The sequence below is a fragment of the Cyprinodon tularosa genome, unplaced genomic scaffold (assembly GCF_016077235.1).
Source record: "Cyprinodon tularosa strain WSP-4 unplaced genomic scaffold, ASM1607723v1 ctg89, whole genome shotgun sequence".
Classification (NCBI taxonomy): domain Eukaryota; kingdom Metazoa; phylum Chordata; class Actinopteri; order Cyprinodontiformes; family Cyprinodontidae; genus Cyprinodon; species Cyprinodon tularosa.
The window spans coordinates 1547946-1565678 of NW_024039662.1; the positions used below are offsets into that span (position 1 = coordinate 1547946).

Below are 17733 nucleotides of genomic sequence, written 5' to 3' on the forward strand. Positions count from 1 at the left end.
TTAGAAGTTACTGCAATGCTGCATCTCTCCAACTCTATTAGTATTGCATCATATTGCAGTATTGCATGTTAATACTGTCATTCCAGTGACTATTTTCAGAGGAAAACTAGAGCAGCCAAATAGTGATTCAATACTAAACCAGCAAAACAGCTGAGACAGAAACCAATAGGGAAAAAACAGATACCAAGACTAGATTTAAAAAAAATAATAATAAATGAGACAAGAAACATTTGAAAAATTAGACCTTAAAATTGGGCTTCAACTAAAGGATGCGACTGATATAGTGTCAGCAAAATCAAAATAAAACCACTGGATTTTATGACTGGTTACTCAGCTTTTCTATACTTCATGGGGTCAGATGTGCACCCAGGAAGATTCAATCCTGAGTATTACTTATCAGGTTAATAATAATAATAATAATTGAATTTTATTGATCTCACACTGGAGAGATTTACCTCTGCATTTAACCCATCCCCTTGGGGAGCAGTTGGCTGCCATTGTGCGGCGCCCGGGGAGCAGTGTGGGGTTAAAGGTCTTGCTCAAAGACCAAGAGTGTAGGCTGTTGGGATCGAACCGGGTACTTGAAACCTTCTCAGAGCACAAGTGCACTGCTCTTACCAACACTCCCCAAGTTACACAGTGCATTTTGCACTCTTAAAGTAACACTTCAAGTGTTATATTTAACACCAATCTGAGTGCATCCGGTGCCACTCTGAATTTGTGTTAAATTAACTCTATACATAGCGTATATCTTACTCCAGTCGCTGTAATAACTTTAAGAGTCAAAGAACTTTGAAACTGCATATTTAACACTGCAGAATTTACTGTGTATGTAAACTACATCACCAGAAGGTTTCAGCTTTTTTAGTTTAAACATTTTCAGTGAAAAGTATTTGTTTTTTCTGTAGAGTTGTGCATAATATGTCATATTTGATGTGGAGAAATTATAATCTGGTTGGAATTTAAACATTTTAAGGGTTTGAGAAGATCATTGAGTGTTAATTGATGTAAAATAACTAATTACCCTACATAAGTGAATCTTTGTTTCAGTAAAACAATCTCTTCTCAATTTATTAACCTGGGTTTTAAGAAAGGCATAAATAAAATAACAAAACTTCAATGAAATGTATGAAATCAGTGTTTGTCCTGCTGTACTCAACAAAATGCAATTTATGGAAAGACGTGAGGAAGTTTAGCAGAAGAAATCCTCAATAACCTATAGATAATTCATGGTTCTGACCTATTTTGCATCGATCTCAAAAAAGCAACATAAACTGCAAGAGTGGTCTGATCTAGGTTTGGATGTAAAACAATCAATGTATGGAGAATGAAGAACTAGAATAAAATGTCACTGCTGAATGTACCCGCCCAAATAGATTCAGTTATTTGCTAACTTCTTATCCCTGCAGGGTTTCAAGGATAAGGAGTTGGTGGCTATCTTCAGGAGTCATGGGTTAGGAATACATCCGGGATAGACAGGTGGCCAGTCCATCATGGGACCACAAAGATATGTCAGGAGTAACAACTATGCCTGGGATATCATCCTAGATCAGGCAATAGCCCCACAAAGCAGGAGCCATAGAGGTCTGCACCTGTTGTTCTCCAACCTTAGGGCTTTCAAGATGATAAGCACCCATGAAGGGGCATTGAAGACAAGGAACTCTTTTTTGAGCTTTGATTCTGGGAAAGGTTCACCATAAAGTACAGGTGTTACGGTATAGAAAATAGCATGCTCAAAGTGGTCCTATGTATTTCTAGATGGCACAGTGTTGGCTCAGGGGTCTCTGGATTGCACAGAGCGGGCTCATTATGAGGCTCCGACTCTGGAAAGGGATCACTAAGAAGCTTTGACTGTACAAAAGATCTGCAGGTATAACCTACAGTGATGGTCAAACACAGCCTGTAGCTGTGGAGAAGGTCTGAAGTGGCTTACGGGTGCCCAGAAGATCAGACATGGCCTGCAGCTGTCCAGAAGGACAGACATACCTTGCACCTGCCAAAAAGGTCAGACATGGCAGCTGCACAGAAGGGTTTTATCCAGAAGCTGATATGTTTCCAAAAAGGCTGAGTGGCAGGAATAGGTAGAGTAACAAACTTCTGGGAACCAATAGAAGCAGAATGATAAGTTTTATTCAGGCAGCAAGTGGAGTACTGATGTAAGGCTGGAGTCAGACTGCTTAACAAGCTTTGACCTTTTTGAAGCAGAAGTGTCGCTGAGAAGTGTTTTCGAGAGCCCCCCAGTCATGTGACCGCTTCAAGTGAGGCCTCGTTATGTCAAAATTTGTGTCAACCTTAACAGTACATTTGAATAATCTGGGCATTTCTGTACTACAGTATTGAAGTATCTAAATGGCATCAGAATCGTGGCTCAAACCGTGGGTTTTCCCGTTTATTTAAAGACAGGGAAAGAAACATTATATTAAGTTCAAGTTTACAATTGATCCAGAATAGTTACAGCTACATGCACTTAGATCTAAAACAGACAGAAACACACACATTACAGACTCACACACCTATACCCACCAGAGTCCTCCACTGATTAAATGATAACAGATATTTATTCACACAGAACATCTAAACAGTTCCAGATTATAGCTTAGATTAGGTTAGTTTAAAACAAAAACAAATATATAAAAGATTAGGTTAGTTTAGTTGATACTTGGCTGGATAAAGTTGTCTTCTATTGTAATAAAATGTATGTGACAGAGGAAACCGAGGATATGGAGGGAGAGCCAGGGTCATAGATAAACTGCTGCATTATCTAATTAAAGATGAACTACATTAATATCATCTTCATCAGTAGGAACCACAGCAGGAACATGGAGAATCTATGGGAACTACTTGACAGTGGAGTTGGTTTGAATGATTTAAACTATCAGAAGTATTTAAAGTATACTTTCTTAATGTATTTATATAGTTTTAGGTGCAGCACACACAGATATATTTAATTAACATCCATTTTCCGATACGCTTATCACAACTCGGGTTGCTGGTTCCTATCTCCAGCTGTCAATGGGTGAAAGGCAGGGTACACCCTGGACAGGTCGACAGTCTATCGCAGGGCAACATAGAGGACCTAATTAACATTAAGTAAAAAGGGGAGAAAAAAGAAAATACAGATATTCAATAAAGGAACCGAGCAGGATTGGATCCCGCAGTCTCCCAGATGTGAGACATGCATGCTAACCCATAAAATCCGCAAAAACAATGTTTATATAGCTCAGAAACCAAAGCGGATTACAATTCGGAGGTATAGTGATAGGACCACACCGTTTATGCATTTAAAAGGGTTTTTATCATATTGTAAGGTTATGATTCAGACATTTTTTTTAATATTCATTCGAATAATTATCATCAATACCATCATTATAGAACAAATAATGTGGTCATTAGAATACCTGCTTAATTGTAGTTCTGATAGCATTCAAGGGGATGGGTTAAATGTATCTCTGTACTTGTGACAGTGGAATGACAATAAAGTTTAATTCTATTCTATTCATTCAAAACTGTATCAAATGTATCGAGCATGGCATCGAGGTTTGGGCAATTATGTCAAAACATAGCTAATGCTACCAATGGTCCGAGCATGCACTGCTTGACAAGTTTTTTACTCTTAGTGTATAACTTTAGAGACATTTGGGCCTGTATCAAAGACATTTAGCTTTCTCTTTATACTTCATTCCAATATTATTCACATATTATCATCTCTTGCTTCCTAAGAATGTCTTCAGAAGCCCTTCGATGCCTTAATTCTAGTCAGGTGGCCTGAGTCAAGGAAACATTCTCGCCGTTTCTGCGTTTTAAGGGATGACAATAAGCAATGACAAAGACTTTTTGTCAGGTATATTGTAATTGTCATTCAGAAACCAGGTTGGAAGGAAAACAAATTAATTATTTATGAAATTTTTGGTAATGTATGCCTTTTTATTCATTTCAATTCTTATTGATCCCAAAATTAATTTTTGTTTTCAGCAAGTGGTATGTGTTTATAGCTGTAGGCAGGAAGAATCCTCGATAGGGGCCTGTTTTGCATCTGAGCTGTAGAAGCCTTTGATTTACACACAGTCTCAATCACTTATACGCCAGAGAGAATAAGCCTCTGTTATCCCTGGGTATTCGATAATACAACAAAATGGAATTTTGTAGTTTGGGTTTAGGTCAAGTATCATTTAACATTTCAATAATTGTATGTATTTCAGCCCCTCGTTCCAAACACGAAATGGGAGTAACCTATCATGATATGCCAATCCGACCTGGGAACCTGCTGGAGAAATTTTCAGTTGGAGGAGTACTTTTACAACCAAGATATTACTACAATAACATGGGCAGCAAGCAAGGAAGGAAGCAATTTGTTTGTTATGAAGTGATTGAGATGCAAATTGAAACATACTTCGACAATCAGCTACTTTTAAAGCGGAATGTAACTTAATAATTTAGCACGTCAATACATGCCAATATAACCTGAACATCCACTTTCAAGGTTGAGCAGAGTGATTAACTTCTGCACTCGCAGCAAACTATGTATTTACTGACATAATTCTATAAATCTTAAATTGTATTTCAAAGCTCAGTCAGAAAGAGATGAAATTGTAAATTACGATCTCTGTATTTTCATGAACATTTGCTACAGAAAAATGTATAACCTCAATAAAAATCTGTGGAAAATCTGCATACATTACCAGTCACATTATACAGTATCATCCAATTGGAAGCAGATAAGCAAAAGAAAACTGCAAATGAATCACCTTTACCTTTTTGACATTTTAGAAAGTTTATTTTTTAACTGCCAAAGCTCTTCTTTTTAGATCTGCCAAGGATTTTTTGGGTTCATCAAGGACTGTAATGGCTCCCAGGAAATCTACAATCACCTTCATAAGTTTTTAATAAAATCAAGAGCACCAGGGAAAACAACATACTCTCTCAAAGACTTTTAAAGACCAAAAAAGTGTCTTCAATAAAAGACTTCTACAGGTCTGATGCAAGACAGGCTGTAACAAAAGACCCATCCTTCTGGCCACTGGAGTCTGCTACTGCTGCTGTTGGTGAGAAGTATTGCGCTCCTGTTTTGACAGCTGACATACATATGGTGGTGCTGTTCAGGCGATCTCTGTCTGAACTATTCTTTTTTTTGTGATATCTCAAAGTTTATCTAAATGTCCAGAAGCACTTTACAACACAGCCTCTACTTCTGCACTTTTCTACTGGGCACTTGTTACATCAAACTGTTTTTATTTCTATTGGTAAGGGGTAGCTAGCTTAGGCTAGTTAGCACTGTTATTGCCCCTCTCTGTCTCTCCCAACTCTTTTCCAAGTCTTGGCTTCAGGTTGTCGAACATCCAGGAGTTAGAGTCACTTGTAAACTACCCAGAGCCACTGAGATTAGGGACACATCCACATATTGGTCCCCCAACAGTGCCTGAGCAGCCAGGCGATTGGGTGATGGTACGCAGGAAGCATAGCTGTGGATCTCTGCCCACTGATCACCACCAACCTGTCCACGTTTCTAACCGATTTTCCCCACTCAGTTGCACGCCCACCTGGAAGCCCACTCTGGTACTTGGCAGCTCCATAGTCAGAAATGTGGCATTAGAGACACCCCGGACCATAGTCAAATGTTTGCCCGAGGCCAGAACAGGCAACATCAAATCTAACCTGAAACTGCTGGCTAAGGATAAGGTTCAATAAAGTAAAATTGTTATTCACGCTGGTGGTAATAACATCCGGTTAGGATGGTCACTAAAATTAGTGTTGCTTTGGTGTACTAGTTTAGCAAAATAATGTTGGACTTCGTTTTTTTTTTTTTTTTTTTTTCTGGTCTCCTTTCTGATTTGACCAGTGATGACAAGTTTAACCGCATATCATCATTCAACCGCTGGCTGTCCAGTTGGTGTCCTGAAAACAACGTGGGCTGCATTGATGATTGGAAATCTTTTTGTGAAAAACCTGGTCTCATTAGGAGAGATGGCTTCTCTCCCACTTTGGATGGTACAGCTCTTTTTTCCAGGAATCTGTCCAAATCTATTAGTCCTACAAAATCCTGACTACCTAGAGTGCAGAATAAGAAGAAGTCATAGTATAACACACCTCTCTGCTTCTCTACTGTTAACCGCTCATTACTCCATCCAGACAGTGTCCTACCCATGACTGAAATTAGATAAATTAGAAAAGAATCCTAAAGGAGAAAAGCACAATAATCTAATTAAAATTAAAGTAATTGGGGGAAAAGTTTAAACTATTAAATGTGGTGTATAAGATATTTTTCTTCAAAAAGTCGGTTGTATTATCAAATTGATTGATATTGTCTTACGAAAACTTGGCTGCAGCAAGAGGATGTTTGTGAGCATAAATAAGACAACTCCTTTTAGTATTTAAATTTTCTCATACCCACAAATTGTAGGCGACTAGGAGCAGCAACAATCATTGCCAATCATACCCAAATGAAAAAAGCAGATAACTGAGGAACTGTAAGCCCAAATTACATGTGTGATATGTTAATTGAAAGCTAACACCTTCTAGTTTCTGAATATCTGCATGAAAATTGGGTGAGTAAAAACATCCAAGCTGCATCAGTTCAAACATGACTCAAAGTTGTTGTTTTTTTTCATTCGCGAAAATACTAAGTCTTTTTTGAACAGCAGTAATAAAGACATGCTTGCTTGTTGTGGCTGCTTTGTCATGCTACATTTCGACATGCTGCAATAATTGTGCTTTGGTGCTGGCTGTGTCCATCAAAGGAACTAGGTAGTTGAATTGTGGAGAATCTAAGCTTTCCAATGATGTGTAACATGTCTATATTGGTAAACATTTTACCAGTGTAACTTTCTTGCATTCTGAGTTATTATATGTAAAAGCTTTAAAACGGGTCGCCGGCGTCCCGGTGGGTTGTGTACGGTGGCTGAGAAGTGCAAAACACATTTACAATTCAAAAACACATTAACAAATAAAAAACAAAATAACATTTGAAGAAACAAAATTATATTTTACGAAACAATTTATTTTTGAAAAAAAAGTTACAATTTTTAAAAACACATTTACATTTTAGCAAACAAATTTACATTAACAAATAAACAAAATAACATTTGAAGAAACAAAATTATATTTTATGAAACAAATGTATTTTTGAAAAAAAAAGTTTAAATTTTTAAAAACACATTTACAATTCAAAAACACATTAACAAATAAAAAACAAAATAAAATTTGAAGAAACAAAATTATATTTTATGAAACAATTTATTTTTGAAAAAAAAAGTTTAAATTTTTAAAAACACATTTACATTTAAGGAAACAAATTCACATTTTAAATAAGTTAGATTTTAGGTGAGAGAAAGTTTCATTTTAGAGAAAAAAAATACATTATAGGGAAACAAATTTACATCTAAAAAAAAATTGACCGTTCGGAAACACTTGTACAAGTGCAAAGACAAAACTGCAAGTGGCAAAACACATTTACATAGACAAAAACAAATGAACAAAAGACGGCTACACGGAAAGGGAATGTCCCAGTGGCCGGATGTGACGTCACGATCACCCTGACTTGTAGTACAAACAGCTCAATCTGTAGTCCTCCTGCTTCACGTGAAAAATCAGCGGCGATTTTAGATGGAAAGAATTGCACTGAAGCTGTTTTTCTTAAGTTTACGCTAACCGAACAATGTTTTCAGCCAATTTACACCATTTTGTTCTTCGTGCGGACGGTCTCTGGAACTTTTACGGGACACGGTACAAGGTGGCAGGACCAAGCAGCAGAGCCGAGCTCAATTCGTGGCAGTGGCTGCGGCAGAGCCTGCCATCGGAGAGGCCGATGGTGGCCGCTGCCGGCAGAGCTTGCCATCGGAGAGGCCGATGGTGGCTGATGCCGGCCGAGGCCACTTATTCGCAGATAAAGTACTCCGTTCCATCAAGTAAATGTGACATTATAAAAGTTTTAATGCAGTTTATTAAGCACTAACATCACAATAAAAAGAAACCCATAAAGAATACATTTTAATACAGGTTATTAAGCGATAACATCACAATATATAGCCTATATATATATATATATATATATATATATATATATATATATATATATATATATATATATATATATATATATATATATATATATATATATATATATATAAAACAATCTAGTTAGAAGTACTATAAATAAGGCATTTGCCGAAAAACCGCAGGAAAAATACCCAAAAAATAATTCAATACCAAAGAAAAGTAATTAAAAAACTACATGACAAAATAATAGTGGCTCCGGCCAGTAATACGCCCGGCTCTGCTGCTTGGTCCTGCCACCTGGTCCGTGTCCCGTAAAAGTTCCAGAGACCGTCCGCACGAAGAACAAAATGGTGTAAATTGGCTGAAAACATTGTTCGGTTAGCGTAAACTTAAGAAAAACAGCTTCAGTGCAATTCTTTCCATCTAAAATCGCCGCTGTTTTTTCACGTGAAGCAGGAGGACTACAGATTGAGCTGTTTGTACTACAAGTCAGGGTAATCGTGACGTCACATCCGGCCACTGGAACATTCCCTTTCCGTGTAGCCGTCTTTTGTTAATTTGTTTTTGGCTATGTAAATGTGTTTTGCCATTTGCAGTTTTGTCTTTGCACTTAATCCGTGTATCATTCGTTCTTTCTATTTTCAATTGCCAATCAAAAAACAAAAAATAAAAAATTGACTGGTTATTTTGTTTTTAGTTTTTTATGGTTAAACCAAAAACGAAAAAAGGATTTGTTTTTCATATATCAATTCTAAGCTCAGATCAAGAATACGAAATGGAAAAACGGACAGCAACGCATAATTTGATTTTAATATTTAATCGGTACAGTTTACGTGACCCGGAAATAGCTCTTTGCGCAGCAGTTGGGGTAATGAAGTGGTTACCATGGCGACGCTAGAACCATACACTATGTTGATCGAGAAGCTGTTTGTTGTTGCTAGTTAAAAGTACAGTGCACAGAAAAGTTTCAAGACAAAAGTTATACCTGGAAAATCCTGCTGATTTTCTCCGTTGTCATATCCTCCTCCTTAAGAGTCACACGCTTGGATCCTCGAAATAAGACGTAACTGTCCATGGCTGATAGGTCCGACTGCCTTATCTGGTGCAGCTTGATCGAACGTGGTGGGGGTAAGCCAATTGTTTTTTTAGCTAACGCTCCACCAAAATTCCGGGTCACGTAAACTGTACCGATTAAATATTAAAATCAAATTATGCGTTGCTGTCCGTTTTTCCATTTCGTATTCTTGATCTGAGCTTAAAATTGATATATGAAAAACAAATCCTTTTTTCGTTTTTGGTTTAACCATAAAGAACAAAAAACAAAATAACCAGTCAATTTTTTATTTTTGTTTTTTGATTGACAATTGAAAATAGAAAGAACGAATGATACACGGATTGCACTTGTACAAGTGTTTCCGAACGGTCAATTTTTTTTTAGATGTAAATTTGTTTCCCTATAATGTATTTTTTTTCTCTAAAATGAAACTTTCTCTCACCTAAAATCTTAACTTATTTAAAATGTGAATTTGTTTCCTTAAATGTAAACGTGTTTTTAAAAATTTAAACTTTTTTTTTTCAAAAATAAATTGTTTCATAAAATATAATTTTGTTTCTTCAAATATTATTTTGTTTTTTATTTGTTAATGTGTTTTTGAATTGTAAATGTGTTTTTAAAAATTTAAACTTTTTTTTTCAAAAATACATTTGTTTCATAAAATATAATTTTGTTTCTTCAAATGTTATTTTGTTTATTTGTTAATGTAAATTTGTTTGCTAAAATGTAAATGTGTTTTTAAAAATTTTAACTTTTTTTTCAAAAATAAATTGTTTCATAAAATATAATTTTGTTTCTTCAAATGTTATTTTGTTTTTTATTTGTTAATGTGTTTTTGAATTGTAAATGTGTTTTGCACTTCTCAGCCACCGTAGTTGTGAGAGGGTACACATTTAATCATTCCCAAACAAATATTACAAATGTTACAAATATTTCAGTTTAAGCTTGTGTCAGCAGATGTATAGTAATCTGTAAAGGCTACAGAGGACAACAAAGGCAGGAACACTTTATTATTTAGGATATTGGGGAAAAAAAGCAAGCCTAGTTTATTTGATTAGAAGTATATAGTGTTTTATAACAAAAAAAATTAATGTAGGTAAAAATACACTGATCTAACCATTTAGATCATTGTAAAAGGAGTTCAAGACTGAGGCACGGAGAAAAACAAAGAAAATGAATGCCTTATAGGGCATTACATTAAAAGGACTAACATGAAAGAAAGGAAAATAAAACAGACAAATAAAAGAAACAAACACAAAAGACACTTAAACGGTACAGATAGCACTAATAAACAAGTAGCAAACACAAAACGGAACAAATTAGAAAATGCTCTCCAACTCACAGTGCATACTTACATATCCATACGCACAAATAACACACTGAACACAGATACAAATGCAACGATAAATGCTTACTCAAATGCATCTTACAGCTTACAAAACTAAGAAAAGAAATGTGTGTTACTAAACAGCACAACATGTCCCCTAGAAACAGCTGCAGTCTCCACTGAGATGTTTTTCTGTTTTACTTTTTAGCTCACAGCAATGTGGGAAAGTGTGAGAGCAACAACCGTGCTGACATTGACAAGTTTATTTCCTACTTATTGTTTTATTTCAACATAATCAAAAGCACACTGCCATAAGATCTTCCCTAAGATGCTATTTATTATCAGAAGTGATAATAAAGGTTATTGACCTTGATATTTTTTTTTTCTTTAAATAACAGCTGTTTTGTGTTGATTATTGCCCCATACTGATTTCAATTCGGGGATGGACAGTACATTTGAAAAAAGGAATACCTTACAGTTTTCTCATTGAGCGAAACAGATATACGGGTACAGTTGTGCTTGAAAATTTACATATCCTTATCATTACTGAGAACAAACTGAAGTCTGTTAGATAAATACAATTTAAGCCAACCTAGTGCCGTTCCCTTATTTCCTACAAAATATTCAGGTATTTCTAAAAGAATGTTATGTTCCACTGTATCAAATGCAGCACTGAGATCTAACAGGACAGGAACAGACACAAGTCTACTATCTGAGGACATGAGAATAGTGTAAGTTGTCACAGACTTGGTTGGAAATTGTAGATTAGAAAAGAATAATGGATATAGGTCTATAATTGACCAAGTCATCTGGATCAAGAGACAGTTTCTTAAGGTTTAATTACGGCTACCTTAAAAGGCACATATCCCTATAACACCTTTATGTATATATATATATATATATATATATATATATATATATATATATATATATATATATATAGTTTGCATGTTCTCTCTGTGCATGCATGGCTTCTCTCTGAGAACTCCGGCTTCCATCCCACAGTCTGAAAACAGGACTGTTGGATCAATTATTCCCCAAATTGTCCTTAGGAGTGAGTCTGTGGATGGTTGTATGTCTGTATGTATAAATATTAATCAATAAAACAAGTAAAGAAGCCTGATGGAGCTCCTTAAACAATAATTTGTTGAGCAACACTTTGAGACACCATTTCCGTAATGTTCAGGAAATGTTCAGTAAGACTTCTGCACCTGTTGACAGGTCACTGTTAGTGGCAAAATACTGTAATTTGTCTGGGACAGTTCGTTTTTTAGAAAGATTATTTTTAAACAAAAATTCAAAATCAATTTTTCATTTTACAAAAATATCATTTAGCAAATGTTTATTTAATCTCACTTTTGTTCAGTCTTGTTTGTTTTGAATTATTAGAATTAAGTTATTTTCTTTATTGGGAGGGTATGTAGAATTTCAAGCACAACGCTATATCAAAAACAAATTAGATATTGGATAAAAAAATATATATATATTTAATATTGTTTTTTCATTTCCAAAAGTAAATGTTTATTTTATAGAGATCTATGAGATATAGGTGAAATGATTTAATCTTTCATTTATTATAATATTGGTACTTATGGCTTAAATCTTAATAAACACAAAATTCAGTGTCACAAGAAATTCAAATATCAAATTAGACTGATCAAATATGAATGATTTAAGTGAAAATTTCAGTCTTAAAAAAGATACTTTGTACACCTTTTGCAAAGAGGTCATCCATCTGTACCACTGCTTATGTGTAATGGAAGTCCTGATTGCTTTGATACCTGCCCTCAGGTTCTCTGCCTTTATCTTCCAAGTGGAAGATGAGGCACACCAGGTCAGGTCAGAGGGGTTTCCTTGGCCAATCAAAAGCAGGAACCAGCTTTTGATGCCTTTGGCCAAATGGGCTTATGCCAAGCCCTGCTGGAAAATAAAATAAGCAATTCCATACAGTTTGCCAGCAAAAGCAAGAATTTCTTTTAAATTTACTGCTAGATGGCTGCGTTAACTGTGGACTCCAGAAAACCCAGAGAACCAACACCAGCCGATAAGTCAATCCAAAACAACATTGTCAGTACAACCCTGACACACAATTTTGTCAGAGTAATTACGGATAAAGTCTAATCAATCTTTTTTTCAGGTCAGCTTTCTTTAAATACACATGCATTATACACTAATGAGGTCTCTGGTCCGCAATAACTTTTCTGTTTCAGGAAGCTGGGAATAAAACAATGACTGTTTTTAATATTTAAAAGTATGATTGAGGGTATTTGTCAAGAATGTAAAGATTCTTATGATGATTATGTGTTGAATGATGATAAATGAAAGTCACTTTTCAATTGAGAAAAATTGAAGAAATGAGAGGCACTCGGCCCAGAAGAAGAGGAAGTGACTTTGTGCACAGCAGGATACATACCATTGGGGAGTTTGGGTTTAGCCTAACTGAGAACATTTGCATCTTGGGGTAGTCCAGTTACCATGACAACACTCAGAAGCTGGGGTATATGTGATGCTAAAAAAGGAAGAGAGTTTGAGACTTTTGGGAAAAAGAGGAGGCCACTTTCTGAAGAGGGAGCATTTACCATGGTAGAATTAAAAAGCAATCATGGGGGTTCCGGAGCAGTACATGTGAGTATGTGAAAAGCACGACAGTGAGCTAAAAGTTCTGTCAGAAAGAAAGTCATCGCACCCTGATGAAGCTTCTCACTGCTGGATTGGTTAAAAGAGAAAGAGAGAGAGGCAGTGGGTTGAGGAGTAGGATAAATATGTAAATAGCCATTCTTTAGGCGCTCAGTTCTTCATACTAGGAAGGAAAAACAGACCATTGTAAGAACCATCAGCAATAAAGAAGACATTCAATGCTTTTTTCAATGCTTTTTTTTAAATCACTCTGTCAGCTTGAATCCTGAGTCCTACATTCCAAGTTCTGACAATTTAGTCCAAAAGCCAATATCTGATGGATCAAGACAACATTGTACTTTAGTGTAGTTTTAAACCTGATCAGAGGATTTGAAGACTGAATAGGGGCCGACCAGGGGCTGAAGAAACTTGTTTTTAGTAAAAGTCCTGTAGAAATGAAGACAGTTTTCCAACAATTCTGGCCAACCAGGGTTTGTTTCTTAGGAAAGTCCTACAAAAATGAAGAGAGTTTTCCAAGAAGCCGTCCAGGTGCTGAAGAAATCTGTTTCTTAGGGTTGAGAGTAAGATTTTTTACTCCGTTCAAACTTTAAAATACACCTGGCAATTTCATCTTAAACAGAAGAACATGCTGATCGTTCTTCAGTTTTGGGTTAGAGTGCCTCTCTGTCACCCGATATTGTCCTAGAATGGTGTAATGATTATTGATTTTAACTTTGCCAAAGTGCTGCTGTATTAATTCCCGCCAAAGCCAACTAATAAAAAATGATAAATTATATAGTAGTGTGGAGAATGGATGTTTGAGTTACATTTGTAAAGGTAAGTTATTCAATGGTGTAAAATACATTGTGGTCCTTAAGTATAGCCAAACCTTTTAAAACGACATTCTTGGGACTAGGCTAGTCATTATAATGAATGACCTAAAGCATACAACTATTGCAAGTCAGAAAATTGTCATTAACCAAAGCGACAGGTGAAAGCAGGAAGTCCCTGGCTGCTAGACTATCCAACTCACTTGTTGAAAAAGCATGCAGCTTTGGGAAGGAGACAATTAGCATAGTTCAGCAAATTCTGTCCATCAAACAACTCTAACATAGAGTAATAATTGGGAGGTTCAAAGTCTGTGAACCCGGGCCTGGTTTCAGAGTCGGAGCCCAAGAGGAATTGAGAAGTGAGAGGGGATCACCTCCTTCCCAGTCACCTCAAGCCAACGTATATTTTGTTCCTGTCTGCTGTTCAGCCAGACTCTGGGTGCTAGATTTTCAAATAAATGCAGAATTTTCTTTTTCACTTAAAACAGGACTATGGGTTATTAAGTAACAGTCCAGTTTTTTTTACTCTTTAGGCCAGGTTTGATTGGATTACCATCGGGGCGCTCAAAAGCAGCAGCCAAGAACAGCTCCTCTTGACAGTTTCAAAGATTATGCCCCTTAAAACGATACAAACTAGACTTCAAACCCGCATCTATGATAGCAAGCGCCTGCTGGAGCTACGGTCACAAAATGTTTTAAAAACAGTGAACCCTCGTTTATTTTACGAGGGTTACGTTCCAAAAAGAACCCGCGATAGGCGAAATCCGTTAAGTAGAAAACTTTATTTTTTTTTACAGTTATTATGGAATGAAATACTCCATAAAACATTGAAATCAAGGAACAAAAACTTTTTACAGGCCCAAGCATTTGTTTAACAATTAAAAGTACTGTATAAACGTTTGTTGTTTGTTTTTGTTTTTTTACAAATAACTACTATACTGTACTGTAAAATAATATAGTTATAAATAAATAAATAATAATTTTAATCATCAATACAGAACGGGAGAAAATGAAAAATGATTATGAAAATAATACAAAGTACAGTAGGACAAATTGAGACTTAAGTGTACAGTACAATACAGTATTTGACTGCTGTTGGTAGTTGTTGTCCCTCTTTTTTCTTCTGGGCCAAAAGATCCTTATAAACCAACATGCCGTTATTGACACACATTTGGGAGAAGGAGCGAAGAGACTGTTTAGCCAATCAGAATGCAGAACAAAATTCATGATGCAAATCCTTAAAGCAGCGAGACCGTGAAAAGTGAACTGCGTTATAGCGAGGGTTCACTGTACTGACATTTTTGACCGTTTAAAAAGCTGCGGAGTGCTACGGATGGATCTCAACAACATAACAGCGTAACACAACTGCCGAAGGAAGAGATGCACAAGATGGAGAAAGCAAGGCTGCAGAGGGGGGCTAACGGCAAAGCTAAGGAGAAATCCTCACAGACCCTTTGCTTCCATCAATCCTGTTCTCTAACGTACGCTCGCTGGAAAACAAAAAGGATAATCTTAGACTGGAACTCTCATCAAAGTAGGAGATTAGTAACTCCTGCGCTGGAGTCATTGCTGCATGCAGAAATACCAGACGGTGCTATTTACGTGGAGGAGCTAACGCTATACTCTGCCGATAGGAATAAAGAACTAAATAGTAAGACTCGGGGTGGTGGGCTCTGTGTTAACATCAACAACAGCTGGTGCAAGAACGCTAGCTCGGTTGCAGCTTCTGCTCTCCAGACATCTAGTTTCTGACTGTCAACTGCAGACCTTTCTTTTTGCCCAGAGAGTTCAGTGTGGTTAGCATCACTGCTGTTTATGTGTCCCCCAGCACTAACACAAAAGAGCCCATGAAGACTCTATACCAGTCTATCTTAGCTCCAATCTGCATACACAGAGGGTGTTTTCATCATTGCTGGGGATTTTAACCAGGCTAACTTGAAGACTGTTCTCCCTCATTTTTACCAACATGTGGACTTTGCAACTCGGGGTGAAAACATTTTGGACCTGGTTTACTCTAACATCAAAGATGCATTCAGATCAGCCCCTCCGCCCCCACCTCGGGTCATCAGATCATCTCTTAGTCATGCTAATCCCTGCATATCCCTTTTGAATGCTCTGACTAAAACATCTTCAAGGCTGCAGCAACATATGACAACTTATTAAATATTGATGAGTATTCTATGACTGTGTCAGCCTACATCAACAAATGCATTGAGGACGTCAGCATCAAAAATAACATCACCACCCGGGACAACCAACCACCCTTGATAAATGGAGAGTTCAGAAATCGCTAAAAGCACAGAACTCAGCTTTCAAGTCTATGTGTCAACTTAAACCATGCCATCAGATCAGCGAAGCAGAACCACAGCCAGCAAATGCAGGATATTTTCCACAAAGACAGCAACACCAGGAGGATGTGGAAAGGCATTCGGATGATCACGGACTACAACACACCCTCCCCCCCGGTAGATGCAGCATACACTGACTTCCTAAATGATCTGAACCACTTCTTTGGAAGGTTTGAGGCACTAAACAGCACTCCAGCAGTGAAAGACGTTCCACAACAGGGGGAGGAGACACTAAACCTGGACGTAGCAGAAGTGAGGAAAACTGTGAGGGGAGTCAATCCAAGGAAGGCCCCAGGGCCTGAAAACATACCTGGGTGGGTGTATAAGGAGTGTGCAGATCAGCTGCCTCCGATCATGATGAAGTGCTTAAAAATGCTGGTTAAAGAACACATCGTCTCCAGTCTGCCACCAACATTCGACCCGTTCCAGTACAGAACCGCTCCACTGAGGACACCATCTCTGCTGCTCTCTACCTGAGCCTGGCACACCGCAAGAAGGACACCCACATGCGGAAGCTGTTCCTGAACTTCGGTTCAACTTTCAACACCATCATCCCACAGCATCTGATGGGCAAACTGGAACAACTGGGCTTCTATAGACATTTTTTCACGACAACCGGAAGCTGTGTCTGAAAGGGCTGGGTCACTTCCTGTTTTACTCTGAAATATGTCTCTCCTCCTCTGGTCCTTTTCATCATCCTTACTTAATTTGCCAGCACTTTCTTTCGTGGATACGGAGGAAATTGCAGCGGCAAATCCCCCTGCCAAACAACTCTGTGAAAGGATACAAGTTCTTCCACGAAAAATATGTCCACAGCTATCAATGTAAGAAAAGACGTAGCTTAGCAGGCTGCAAGATATATACGCGAAAAACATTGTACTGAAGCCTAACTTCTAAATTACATGGAATATTGGAGACAGACACAGCTTAAACTTTTCAGTTATATTTTGACATTCTGAAATGTATTTACCACTACAGTTTGTGAAAAATAGCATGCTAGAATGTTATGTAAGTTCTGAGATACTATATGATGCTTGACGTTGCAACTATGTATGCTTTACTTTTGCATGCCTGTAGTGTCAAATATTATCGAGGGACGTGTCGTTGTCAGAGCTAGATTCTTCAGATCCATGAAGAAAAATGAGGAACCACACAAGCTGCAGGTTTGAAACAGTCAGAAAGGCGGTTTGCTCTTGTTGGTTTGAGTTCCAGTTCATATTTGATGGCTGAAGAACTTTCACGTATGCCCTCGGACTACTCAGGGCTTATTTTAACATTTTCCTGTTCAGTGGTTACTATATATTTTATGTTTCTGTTGCAGTTGCAACATGATCTGTTTTCTATTTTTCTTTTCTTTCTCTATTACGTGTTTAAAACTAAACATGCTATATGTATTGATGAATAAATTTGTTGTTAAAACACTTTTCTGTTTTAGATTTCACTGGGTGTTGGAAAAGAAAAGGCAGAACTGTTGGATTATTCCTGTAGTTGTGCAGCTGGTAAAGGTTTTTGCAATCTTCTAGTTGCACTTCTTTACCAGACTGCACCCTACTCCCAACTCCAGCT

General features: G+C 37.1%; 1 protein-coding gene across 1 annotated transcript in view; it reads right to left on the reverse strand.

Annotated features, from left to right (window-relative positions):
- LOC119775702 (meiosis inhibitor protein 1) overlaps positions 1-17733 on the reverse strand; it is a 146711-nt gene that overhangs the window by 64957 nt on the left and 64021 nt on the right. The gene's annotated exons all lie outside the window — the stretch shown is intronic.